The sequence below is a fragment of the Lissotriton vulgaris genome, chromosome 8 (genome assembly GCF_964263255.1).
Source record: "Lissotriton vulgaris chromosome 8, aLisVul1.2, whole genome shotgun sequence".
Taxonomy (NCBI): domain Eukaryota; kingdom Metazoa; phylum Chordata; class Amphibia; order Caudata; family Salamandridae; genus Lissotriton; species Lissotriton vulgaris.
In genome coordinates this window covers 841,586,137-841,599,411 of record NC_141696.1, presented here as the reverse complement: position 1 = coordinate 841,599,411, position 13,275 = coordinate 841,586,137, and the positions used below count along the sequence as shown (strand labels likewise).

General features: G+C 49.3%; 1 protein-coding gene across 1 annotated transcript in view; it reads right to left on the bottom strand.

Annotated features, from left to right (window-relative positions):
• Nucleotides 1–13,275, bottom strand: part of CARS2 (cysteinyl-tRNA synthetase 2, mitochondrial) — a 465,610-nt gene that overhangs the window by 231,179 nt on the left and 221,156 nt on the right. The gene's annotated exons all lie outside the window — the stretch shown is intronic.

Genomic DNA, 13,275 nt, shown 5'->3' with positions numbered 1-13,275 from the left:
TGTTAAGGTGTAAGTAGCATAAAGCTGCCATCCACAAGGAGAATCTTCTCCAATGAAAGCCGGCTAACCAATGTTGGCTCTTTCTAGCAGCGTTTGACAGAGGACTGCTGACATTGGTCCATCATTTCTTCTTGCCAAGGCAGACTGTTCTGGTGAAGGCCCTGCAGGCACTAGTGGTTGTAATGCACTAGCGGGAGTGTTGGAGGTGGAGTTCCTGCTTGACTTGTAGGTTCTATGGTCCCAGCATTGTCAGCTGTGGCCCCATACTCTGTGTTAGAAACACCTACAGTACGTGTATGAGTGTATGAGATCCTGCCCTTAGTGGCTAAATAGCCTTTATAGGAGATGAATTTCTAAAGTCAGGCGAAGGGGTTCAATCGCGATTTGCTGTGCAGGTGTTGATTGTAGTGCTCATTAATAAGATGAGTGCCCTTAAGGAGTGACACAACAAGTCTCTACTTGGTCTTATTGATCATGGGCTCCTAGACATTTTTACAATATCTTTTCCGTGGAAGACATACAACTGGCCTTCTTCAAGTGACATACGCTGCAATTAAAATGTGACACGTCGCTACAGCATCCACTAGCTGGACGGGCAACACCAAGGAGCCTTCTGGGCATTATTAGAAGTGACAGCAATGTAGGGCTTCAGACTCTGGGATCCAACATAATTTTTACAGTTGGGAACACTACAGGCAATGGCACCATGAAGTCCTTTGACAACTTTCTGAAAGAATAAGGTCTGTGCACCAACCAAGTATACCTGTACTGCCAGATTAAACATATGGTTGTCATTCATTCTCATCTCCACCTTTCTGGAGCCTACAATGCTCTCAGAAGAAATTTGCAGAGAAACAATGTCAATGTATACAAAACAACAGTCAATAAAACACTTGACGGTTTGGCAGACTGAAAATAAAGTATGATAACAAACGGATATATGACGTTACCACGCATACTTTTACAACGCATACTTTTACAACGCATTTTTTACAACGCAAATACTATTACAACGCATGTTTTTACAACGAATACTATTACAACGCAATATAGCACTATTAATAGAAAAATACTATTACAACGAAAACGTTTACTACGCATACCTTACAACGCAAATAAAATATATATATATATTTTTTGTACTCTAAAACCTGGAACGGGATGCAGGGAAAATAGGGGTTTTGGGTGGGGAAGTGTATTAAAAATATAAAAATAAACTACAACGTAATAAACAAAAATGCTATCATTTTTATAAATTAATACTCGAGTATTAAATTTAATACTCGAGTATTAAAAAATAATACTCGTAATTTCCATATTGTTGAAAATATTACAGATACAACGATTTTACACACAAATATACTAAACATGTATAGGAATAACTGAAATTATTTATTTATACCCAACAAATTCACACATAAACGTACTCACAAACAGTCGCCATTTTCAATATGTAATTCATACGCTAGTCCTACTACTATTTCCATGAAATAATACCACAACACTACTATCAAAATGGATGCCAAAACGGCACGATAAACGCAAATTACATATCTTTTTACTAAGTTTTAAATTATATGTTTACACAGAAATAAAACATATATAATACAATCATACCAACGCTATGTTTAAAAAAAAACAGAGACACTAACCCAAACTTATAAATACGAGTCAGACACCATTTTTAAAACAGTTGATTCTCAACTACCAGAGTGACCAGACCCCAAACCTGACCCTCTGACCTCTTCACCTAAACGAAATCCTTATCGAATCTCTGGAGAATTATTTTCCGGTTTACAAGTGAGTTACTGAAATACTTTTCGTAATAATAACCTTAATCTTTATTAACGCTGCACCTAATATGTTGAAGTTTATTTTATTAAATACAATTTTAAACCACACACATATTACTACAATTAATTAAAGATATATACATATATACTTCACCCGACATTTTTTAAACCGATAAATACATATAATAAAATGCGTGTAATATTTTCTAATGAAATCCTAAAAATAAATATAATATATTTTTCTAACATGTCAAAATGTTAATTTTTTTATTAGTCGAACTACTCAAAAGAACGCCGCTAAAGACCAGTCTCAAAAAATTGTATTTAATAACACAGCCAACACTGCTCTTCAAAAATAATTTGAAGGTACCTTTAAGAATTTCATTGGACATTTCTAAACACACAAGATTTAAATCAAATTATTAATACACATTTTTTTCCGTTTTAAACAGAGAACATCATTTTTGAAAAAATTATTTAATTTTTTCTACTTCGAAAATTGAAACGTCTACAAATTAAAAAGGTAATTATTTAATTATTTAAAAAACTGCTGTAAGAAAATTACAAGATAATTTAGTAGTCAGAATTTCAATTCCAAATGTGGCAGCAATGTATTAAGTGTAGGATGTTCATTAACATTGCCATTTCCTGTGTCCTTTTTAAAAAAATCTTAGTAATCTCCAGATCATCAACAACACAAAATCCTTAAAACCAACACACCATCAAATCACATTTCTTATTTCTTTCCTTTGGAAACTCAAAGCAATCTTTGAGGAACACCAATCAAAGACCAGCAATAAAAAGAAAATCAGAAATCAAAACATCAATCTTAAAGGTAAATAAAGAACATTGCACGAAAAATACATTTTCGAAATTGCTTCATAAATTGCTTGCAGAAGGAAAAGTGCTGGATATTGTGAGGATATCAATTACTATTCTAACTCCAGTTATGTGCTACAGTAGGGAAAGTGCTGGATAGTGTGGGGGTATTAAAGACTATTCTAACTCCTGGTAAGTGCTGCAGTAGGGAAAGTGCTGGATAGTGTGGGGGTATCAATTACTATTCTAACTCCAGGTAAATGCTGCAATAGGGAATGTGCTGGATAGTATTGGGGTATTAATTACTATTCTAACTCCAGGTAAGTGCTGTAGTAGAGAAAGTGCTGGATAGTGTTGGGGTATCAATTACTATTCTAACTCCAGGTAAGTGCTGCAGTAGGGAAAGTGCTGGATAGAGTAGAGGTATAAATTACCATTTCTAACTCCTGATAAGTGCTGCAGTAGGGAAAGTGCTAGATAGTGTGGGGGTATAAATTACTATTGTAACTCCAAGAAAGTGCTGTAGTAGGGAAAAGTGCAGGATAGTGTGGGGGTATCAATTGCTATTTTAACTCCAGTAAGTGCTGCACTAGGGAAAGTGCTGGATAGTGTTTGAAAATCAATTACTATTGTAACTGCTGGAAAGTGTTTCACAATCCAACTACATTCAAATGAAAACAAAATAATCATTCACATTTCATATTTCCTTCCTCTAAAAACTCAAATCAATCTTTCAAGAAGACTAACCAAACACCAACGAACTAAAGAAGACCTGAAATCAAAACAACAATCTTAAAGGTAAATAAAAAACATTGCACGAAAAACACATTATTAAAAGTGCTTGATGAACAAGTTACTTACCTTCGGTAAAGATATATCTGTAAGAAACATTAGTTAGTATTAGATTCCTTACCTTAGAATATCCCCAGGTGTCAGTCTGGATCCGGAAACTTTTGCGTAGCAGTACCCCTGCGCGTCGGTAGGCGTCGTCTGCAGGCGTCCCCTGCGGCTCCGCGTCCGTCGTTGGCGTCGTGCGCCGTGATGACGTCGCTGGAGTATATAGACGCCGTCTCCGCGCGCTGACGTCAGTTCTTTGCACACAGCTTTTCCGCGCCAGAACACGCAGAGCCATGTGAGAACCAACACTGGTGCCATCGAAACTAGGGCCCTGAAAGGGATGTCCTTAACCCTAAGTATCAGTTCGCAGAACGGGGAGGATGGGTGGGGCGGTAAGGAATCTAATACTAACTAATGTTTCTTACAGATATATCGTTACCGAAGGTAAGTAACTTGTTCATCTGAAAGAAACACGTTAGTATTAGATTCCTTACCTTAGAATAGATACCCCAGCAATATCAACCCCGGTGGTGGGTCTGCGAACCAATACAATTTCACACCAGAAAGTCCTGGAGGACAGAACGGCCAAAGAAGCCATCCCTCCGGACTTGACTGTCCAGGCAGTAGTGCCTCGCAAAAGTGTGCAGCGAGGCCCACGTAGCCGCCTGGCAAATGTCCTGCAAGGGGACTCCCCGGCCCAGGGCAGTAGTAGCCCCCGTGGCCCGAGTGGAATGGGCCCTCAGCCCAACAGGAGGCTCCTTTCGAGCCAAAGAGTAGCACGCTTTGATGCATAGGACGACCCACCGGGAGATGGTCCGTTTATGCACCGCCCGTCCCTTCTTCGCACCCACGTAGCCAACAAACAGTTGGTCATCCACCCGGAACTGGCGTGTGCGATCCATATAAAATGAAAGCGCACGTTTTGGGTCCAGACGATGGAGCCGCTCTTCATCCTTCGAAGGATGCGGAGGCGGGAAGAAGGAGGGTAAGGTGATGGACTGCCCGATGTGAAAAGCAGAGACTACTTTGGGCAGGAAAGAAGGTCTAGTTCTCAAAACCACCTTGTCTGGATAAATGGACATGAAAGGAGGTTTGACAGAAAGAGCCTGGAGCTCACTCACTCTCCTGGCAGAGGTGATGGCAACCAGGAAGGCCGTCTTTAAAGTCAGAAGACGGAGAGGACAGGAATGAAGTGGCTCAAAGGGAGCTAGAACCAGGTTCAAGTCCCACTGAGGCATCACAAACGGAACAGGTGGATACATGTGTGATACATGTGTGTGATGCCCTTCAAGAACCTCGTTACAATAGGGGACTTGAACAAAGAAGGTTGATCAGGCAGCCTCAGAAAGGCCGAAAGGGCGAAAAGGTAGCCCTTGATAGTGCCCAGAGCAGAGCCCTGCTGGGCAAGAGAGAGAAGAAAGAGGAGAACCTCAGAAAGGGGATCCACAGCCTTTGCTGTGCACCATGCCACAAATTTGTTCCACCGGCAGGCGTATACCGACTTTGTGGAGGAACGCCTGGCTGCCAGAATCACATCACAGACTTCAGGAGGCAAGTCAAATGGCCTCAACTGTCGCCGCTCAATCTCCACGCATGGAGGTGGAGGCTGGACAGGTTCGGGTGGAGGACCGTCCCCTGCTGCTGCGACAGAAGGTCCTCCTGAAGGGGCAGGCGGATCGGGGGACCGACTGACATGCTGAGTAGCTCGGGATACCAGTACCTTCGAGCCCAGTCCGGAGCCACAAGGATGACTTGGGCCCGGTCGCGCCTGATCTTCTTCAGCACTCTGGGCAGAAGTGGTATAGGTGGAAAGGCGTATAACAGACCGCAACTCCACTCGCGCCGAAAGGCGTCACCGTGCGAGTTCCATCTTGGAAACTCCAACGCGCAGAACTGATGACATTGCGCGTTCTCTTCTGTGGCGAATAGATCTAACCAAGGCTCTCCCCATCGCAGAAAGAGGCCTTGCACCACGTCCGAGTTCAGACGCCATTCGTGATCCATCGAGCACCGACGGCTGAGTTCGTCCGCCGTGGCGTTCAGAGAGCCCGCCAGGTGTTGAACCACCAGGGTCACTTCCTGATGTTCCAGCCATTGCCAGAGGCGCAGAGCCTCTTGGCAAAGGGTCCACGACCCCACCCCGCCCTGTTTGTTGCAGTACCACATGGCGGTGGTGTTGTCCGTGAACACCTGCACTACACTCCCGCTGACAAAGGGGAGGAATGCCTTCAGTGCCAGACGAATCGCCCGTAGCTCCAACAAATTGATATGGAGCCGGGACTCCGCCGGAGACCAGATGCCTCTAATCTCCGCCTCTCCCAAGTGGCCTCCCCAGCCATGGAGGGACGCGTCCGTCACAACAACGTGCTCCGGTTGGGGAAGGGAGAGGGATATGCCTCTGACCCAATCGCGGTCCGTAAACCACCACTGCAGTTGTCTCGCAGTGCCCTCTGAGATCAAGACATGGTCGGACAAGTTGCCCTGATGCTGGGCCCACTGAAACTTTAGGTCCCACTGCAGAGCCCGCATCCGCCACCGGGCGTGATGCACCAGAAGGATGCAGGAAGCCATCAGCCCAAGCAGCCGCAGCGTCAACCTGACCGAAACCCGGGATAACGGCTGGAAGATGGGAATCAAAGCCTGTATATCCTGGATTCGCCGTTCCGGAGGATAAACCCGAAACTGCGCCGAGTCGAGAACCGCTCCGGTGAAAAGGAGCTTTTGAGAGGGACACAGGTGTGATTTCGGCACATTGATGGAAAACCCCAGCTCGTGCAGGAGGTCTGCCGTCATCTGGAGGTGGCGGATGACTGTCTGGGGCGAGCCCGCCTTCAACAACCAGTCGTCTAGGTAGGGGAAGACTGAAACCCCTAACCTGCGCAGATGGGCTGCGACCACCGCCATCACTTTTGTGAACACCCGTGGGGCGCTGGTAAGGCCGAAGGGGAGCACGATGAACTGAAAGTGCTCTTGGCCTACCGTGAACCGCAGGTAACGCCGGTGGGCCGGCAGGACGGGGATGTGAAAATATGCATCCTGCAAGTCCAACGCTACCATCCAGTCTTGCGGGTCGAGAGCAGCCAAGACCTGAGCCAATGTCAACATCTTGAACTTCTCCTTCCGGAGGAAGCCGTTGACGTTCCTTAGGTCCAAGATAGGACGTAGGCCCCCCTTGTCCTTCTTGGGTACCAGAAAGTAGTGGGAATAGCAACCACGCCCTACTTCTGGCCCAGGAACGCGCTCGATGGCCCCCTTGGCCAAGAGGGCCGTAACTTCCTCCTTCAGAAGTGCCAAGTGGTCCCCCGACACACGGTGGTTCTGCGGTGGCATGGCTGGAGGAGTGGTCTCGAAGGGGAGGGAGTAGCCCCTTTGGACGATCTGCAGCACCCACCTGTCCGAGGTAATGGTGCGCCAGTGGGAGTGGTGATGGCGAACCCTGCCACCCACCGGCGTCACATGGGCCTGAAAGCACGGACTAGGAGGATTTTGTGGCGGATGCTGCGGGGGGAGGTGTGGCCTGACCTTGCCGTTGTCCCCGACCGCCTCCACGGCGGTTTCCACGGCCGCCACCGCGTTGATAAGTTTGTTGCAGCTCGTGGCTGGCAGCACGTGTGGGACCGCCCCTTCCTTGGCCACGAAAGGAGCGAAACGAACCCGTTTGCTGGCGCTGGGTCGAAAGACCCAAGGACTTGGCCGTGACCCTGGAGTCCTTGAAGCGCTCCAGCGCGTGGTCCACTTTGTCACCAAACAGGCGACAGCCATCAAACGGCATGTCCATCAAGGCATTCTGGACATCTGCCGAGAAGTTGGCGGATCTCAGCCAGGCGTGGCGACGAATCGCCACCGTCGTGGACATCGCTCTGCCCAGCGAGTCGGTCGTATCAAGACCACACCTAATGGAGTATTTCGCTGCGTCTCGGCCTTCAATCATAGCCTTGCTGAGCTTTGCCCGTACCTCCGGAGGGCATTCCGGCAGCAATTCCGCGACCGTGTCCCACAGAGAGTGGGTGTAGCGGCCCAAGAGGCATGCGGTGTTGCAAGACTGCAGTCCCAGACTCAGGGACGAGAAGACCTTCTTGCCATACTGGTCGTACCTCTTTGTCTCCCTGTCGGGCGGGGCCGACGGGAATGCGGTTTGGGAAGTGGAGGCCTGGATCACCAGACTCTCAGGGGTGGGATGGGTGGACAGAAACTTGGGGTCATCCGAACACGGACGGTGGCGTCTGGCCACGTTCCTATCAACAGGCGAACCTGAAGCGGGCCTGGACCACGTGCCCAAAAGAACGTCAAACAAGGCCTCGTTGAACGGCAGCAGTGGCTCCTGTGGGCATGACTGCGGTTTGAGGTCCTCAGTGAGGATGTTAGTCCTCACGGCCGCGACGGGGAGCTCAAGGTGTAAGGCCTTGGCAGTCCTCATCAACACCACTGAATAAGCAGCCCCCTCCTCCGAAGCCACGGTAGGAGGCGAGACAAAGCCAGGGTTAGGGGAGTCGTCTAGACCACTGGCGTCACCCAAGTCACCTGTCCAGTCCACGTTGTACTGACATTCACGTGTCAGAGGGTCCTCAGACCCCTCCCAATCCTCTCCGTAATCTGCCTCCTCATCATATTCGGGATCAACATAGCAGACCGGCTCCTCGGTGTTCACAGGCCCCATCGGTGCCGGACTCGGCGTCGTGCGACGCCGGTTCGGTTCCGTGACCGGAGTCGGAGAGGGTATCGGGGCGGCGCCACCCGGAGCCGGCACCGGAGAACCAGCGTTGTGCGGGGACGGCGTCGGGGGCAACCCCGATGGGATCGGCGCCGGGGAGGTCGGCTGGCCAGCCGGCGTCGACTCTGAAGGCCCCTGCGGCGCCGGGACCGGTGCTGTCGGCGGCGCCGGGGCCGGAGCACCCGACGGCGTCGAGGCAGGAGCACCCGACCCGCTAGGGCCTTCGGACGAGGGCACTGGGCCCGAAGGCGCCGTAGGCCCCGAAAGAGAAGACAGCTTCCTCATGGCCATGAGGAACTCCTCTATCTCCTCAGGCGACGCGCCTTGCCCAGGGACCGTAGGGTATGGAGCAGGCCGCGCCGGCAGCTCATGCGGAGCCGCGGGGGTGGAGCCACCCGAACCCCCGGCCGCGTCGGGGAGAGTCGGGGGTACGATGACGACGCCCCGACTTCTTGTGCTTCCTACCTGAGGAACCAGAGGAATGGTGATGACTTCCGGAGCGTTCGTGACGGCTCCGCGACCGCTCCCTCGACCTCCGGCCGGACCGGGACCTCTCTCGACGCGGGGCCGACACCCGCAGCTCGAGTAGCTTGCGGGACCGCTCCCGCCTAGCTTTCTTCGTCAAGGCCCGGCAGTCGACACAGGCGTCCACGTCGTGGTCGGGGCCCAGGCACCGGAGACAGAGGCGGTGATGGTCCGTGACCGACATCGTGCGGTCGCAGTCATCACAGTTCTTAAAACCAGGCATCCTACCGGCACCGTAAGAAGATTATCAAAGGATTCAAAACTTTGGTCAAAAGACCGGAGTACTGCTCTTCGGATCTGCGCTAACTGGCGCGGAAAAAAGAAGAACTGACGTCAGCGCGCGGAGGCGGCGTCTATATACTCCAGCGACGTCATCACGGCGCACGACGCCAACGACGGACGCGGAGCCGCAGGGGACGCCTGCAGACGACGCCTACCGACGCGCAGGGGTACTGCTACGCAAAAGTTTCCGGATCCAGACTGACGCCTGGGGATATTCTAAGGTAAGGAATCTAATACTAACGTGTTTCTTTCAGATAAATTGCTGCAGTAGGGAAAGTGCTGGATAGTGTGTCAGTATGAAATACTATTCTAACTCCAGTTAAGTGCTACAGTAGGGAAAGTGCTAGATAATTTAGGGGTATCAATTACTATTCTAACTCCAGGTAAGTGCTGCAATAGGGAATGTGCAGGATAGTATTGGAGTATCAATTAATATTCTAACTCCAGTTAACTGCTGTAGTAGAGAAAGTGCTGGATAGTGTTGGGGTATCAATTACTATTCTAACTCCAGGTAAGTGCTGCAGTAGGGAAAGTGCTGGATAGAGTAGAGGTATAAATTACTATTCTAACTCCTGATAAGTGCTGCCGTAGGGAAAGTGCTAGATAGTGTCGGGATATACATTACTATTGTAACTCCAAGAAAGTGCTGTAGTAGGGAAAAGTGCTGGATAGTGTGGGGGTATTAATTACTATTCTAACTCAATGTAAGTGCTGCACTAAGGAAAGTGCTGGATATTGTTTGAAAATCCATTACTATTGTAAGTGCTGGAAAGTGTTGCAGTAAGGAAAGTGATAAAAACAAAATGAATAATTTTCATTTCACAATCCAACTACATTCAAACGAAAACAAAATAATCATTCACATTTCATATTTCCTTCCTTTAGAAACTCAAAACAATCTTTCAAGAAGACTAACCAAACACCTACGAACTAAAGAAGACCAGAAATCAAAACAACAATCTTAAAGGTAAATAAATAACATTGCACGAAAAACACTTTTTTAAAAGTGCTTGATAAATTGCTGCAGTAGGGAAAGTGCTGGATAGTGTGGGGGTATCAAATACTATTCTAACTCCAGTTAAGTGCTACAGTAGGGAAAGTGCTAGATAGTGTGGGGGTATCAAATACTATTCTAACTCCAGTAAAGTGCTGTAGTAGAGAAAGTGCTGGATAGTGTTGGGGTATCAATTACTATTCTAACTCCAGGTAAATGCTGCAATAGGGAATGTGCAGGATAGTATTGGGGTATCAATTACTATTCTAACTCCAGGTAGGTGCTGTAGTAGAGAAAGTGCTGGATAGTGTTGGGGTATCAATTACTATTCTAACTTAAGGTAAGTGGTGCAGTAAGGAAAGTGCTGGATAGTGTAGGGGTATAAATTACTATTTTAACTCCAAATAAGTGCTGCAGTAGAGAAAGTGCTGGATAGTGTGAGGGTACACATTTACATTTCTTATTTTCTTTTTTTAGAAACTCAAATCAATCTTTCAAAAATACTAAATTTCACATCTAAAGAAACCACAAAACCGAAAAACAAGCTATCAAAAGAAGTCCACAAATACAAGCAGCAATCTTAAAGGTAAATAAATACCATTACACGTGAAACACATTCTAAAAAGTGCAAGATAAATAGCTGTAGTAGGTAAAATACTGGATAATGTGGAGGTATCAATTACTATTCTAACTCCAGATAAGTGCTGCAGTAGTGAAATAATTGGATAGTGTAAAGGTATCAATAACTAATCTAACTCCAGGAAAGTCCTGTAGTAGTGAAACGTGCTGGATAGTGTAGGGGTATAACTAACTAATCAAACTCCAGGTAAGTGCTGCAGTAGGGAAAGTGCTGAATAGTGTGAATGTATCAATTACTATTCTAACTCAAGATAAGTGCTGCAGTAGGGAAAGTGCTGGATAATGTGGGAGTATTAATGACTATTCTAACTCCTGGTAAGCGCTGCAGTAGGGAAAGTGCAGGATAGTGTAAGGGTATCAATTACTATTCTAACTCCAGATAAGTGCTGCAGTAGGTAAAGTGCTGGATAGTGTGGGGGTATTAAAGACTATTCTAACTCCTGGTAAGTGCTGCAGTAGGGAAAGTGTTGGATAATGTGGAGGTTTAAATTACTAATCTAACTCCAATAAAATGTTGCAGTCAAGAAAGTGTTTATTTATGTTTAAGAAATTAAAGTAAACATATGCACAAACTTAATAACCTAATCTTTTTCCTTGCAGAAAATGTCTACATTCTTGAGCTTCTTCCTGAAGGAGAGGTGGTCTTGGGTCAGGCGCAGGTCGGCCGGGAGGGAGTTCCAGGTCTTGGCGGCCAGGTAGGAGAAGGACCTTCCTCCTGTAGTGGCTCTCCGGATGCGTGGGACGGCGGCGAGGGCGTGGCTGGCAGATCGGAGGTGGCGTTTGGGAGCGTAGAAGTTGATGCGGTTGTTGAGGTAGCTCGGGCCTTGATCGTGGAGAGCTTTGTGTGCGTGGGTAAGGAGGCGGAAGGTGATTCTCTTGTTGACCGGGAGCCAGTGCAGGTCTCTTAGGTGTCCGGAGATGTGGCTGTGTCGTGGGACGTCGAGAATGAGTCTGGCTGAGGCGTTCTGGATGCGCTGGAGTCTCTTCTGGATCTTGGCGGTGGTTCCGGCGTAGAGTGCGTTGCCGTAGTCCAGTCGGCTGGTGACGAGGGCCTGAGTGACGGTCTTCCTGGTCTCCGTGGGGATCCACCAGAAGATCTTCCGAAGCATGCGCAGGATGTTGAAGCACGACGAGGAGACGGCGTTGACTTGCCTGGTCATGGAGAGGGTGGAGTCCAGGATGAAGCCCAGGTTGCGTGCGTGGTTCGTCGGTTTGGGTGCGGTGCCCAGGGCGGGGGGCCACCAGGAGTCGTCCCAGGCGGAGGGCGAGGAGCCCAGGATGAGGACCTCCGTCTTATCTGAGTTCAGCTTCAGGCGGCTTGTCGTCATCCACTCGGCTACCTCTTTCATCCCTTCGTGCAGGTTGGCTCTGGCGGCGGCGGGGTCGTTGGTCAGGGAGAGGATCAGCTGGGTGTCGTCGGCGTAGGAGATTATGTTGAGGTTGTGTTGGCGTGCGATGGCCGCGAGGGGGCTCATGTAGACGTTGAAGAGAGTAGGGCTCAGCGAGGATCCTTGAGGGACGCCGCAGATGACTTCGGTGGCCTCTGACTTGTACGGTGGTAGGCGGACTCTCTGTGTTCTTCCGTCGAGGAAGGAGACGATCCATTCCAGTGCCTTCTCCTGGATTCCGACGTTGCTGAGGCGCTGCACTAGGGTGCGGTGGCAGACCGTGTCGAAAGCCGCGGAGAGGTCTAGGAGGATGAGGGCCGCTGTTTCTCCATTGTCCATAAGGGCTCGGATGTCATCGCTGGCGGCGATGAGGGCGGTCTCGGTGCTGTGGTTGGCTCGGAAGCCAGACTGTGAGGGGTCGAGGGATCCATTCGTCTCCAGGAAGGCGGCCAGCTGCTTGTTGACGGTCTTCTCGATGACTTTGGCTGGAAACGGGAGGAGCGAGATGGGGCGGTAATTCTTGAGTTCGGTGGGGTCCGCTGTGGGTTTCTTGAGTAGAGCGCTGAGTTCGGCGTGCTTCCAGCTCTCAGGGAAGGTGGCGGTGTCGAAGGATGTGTTGATGATGTCTCGCAGGTGGGGTGCGATGACAGCGTCGGCCTTGTTGAAGACGTGGTGGGGGCAGGGGTCGGTCGGAGATCCTGAGTGGATGGAGTTCATCGTGCGGACGGTGTCTTCGGTGGTGATTGGATTCCAGGCGCGGAGGATGGTGGTGGGGGGTGGTGGTTCGGTCGTGGTGTGCGTTGGTTGGTTGTTGAAGCTGTTGTGTATGTCCGCGATCTTGTTGTGGAAGTATGAGGCGAGGGAGTTGCAGAGGTCTTGCGATGGGGTGATGTCGTTGTTTCCTGCGCTGGGGTTAGAAAGCTCTTTCAGGACGTTGAAGAGTTCCTTGCAGTTGTGTGCGTTGTTGTCCAGCCGGTCCTTGAATGCGGTTTTCTTGGCGGCGCGGATCAGCTGGTGGTGCTTCCGGGTGGCAAGCTTGAAGGTGGTCCTGTTGTCCGGTGTTGGTTCCCTTCTCCAGACTTTCTCGAGGGCTCGGCAGTTCTTCTTGGAGCTCTTGAGTTCGTCGGTGAACCATGGGGCCTTCTTGCTGCCGGGTCTGCTGGGCGGGATCCTCAGTTCGTCCGCGCAGTTCATGATCCACTTCGTGAGGTTGTCGGCGGCCTGGCTGGGGTTCGCTGCGCTGGCAGGAGGGTGCTGGCTCAGGGAAGTGGCGAGCTGGTCGGCTGT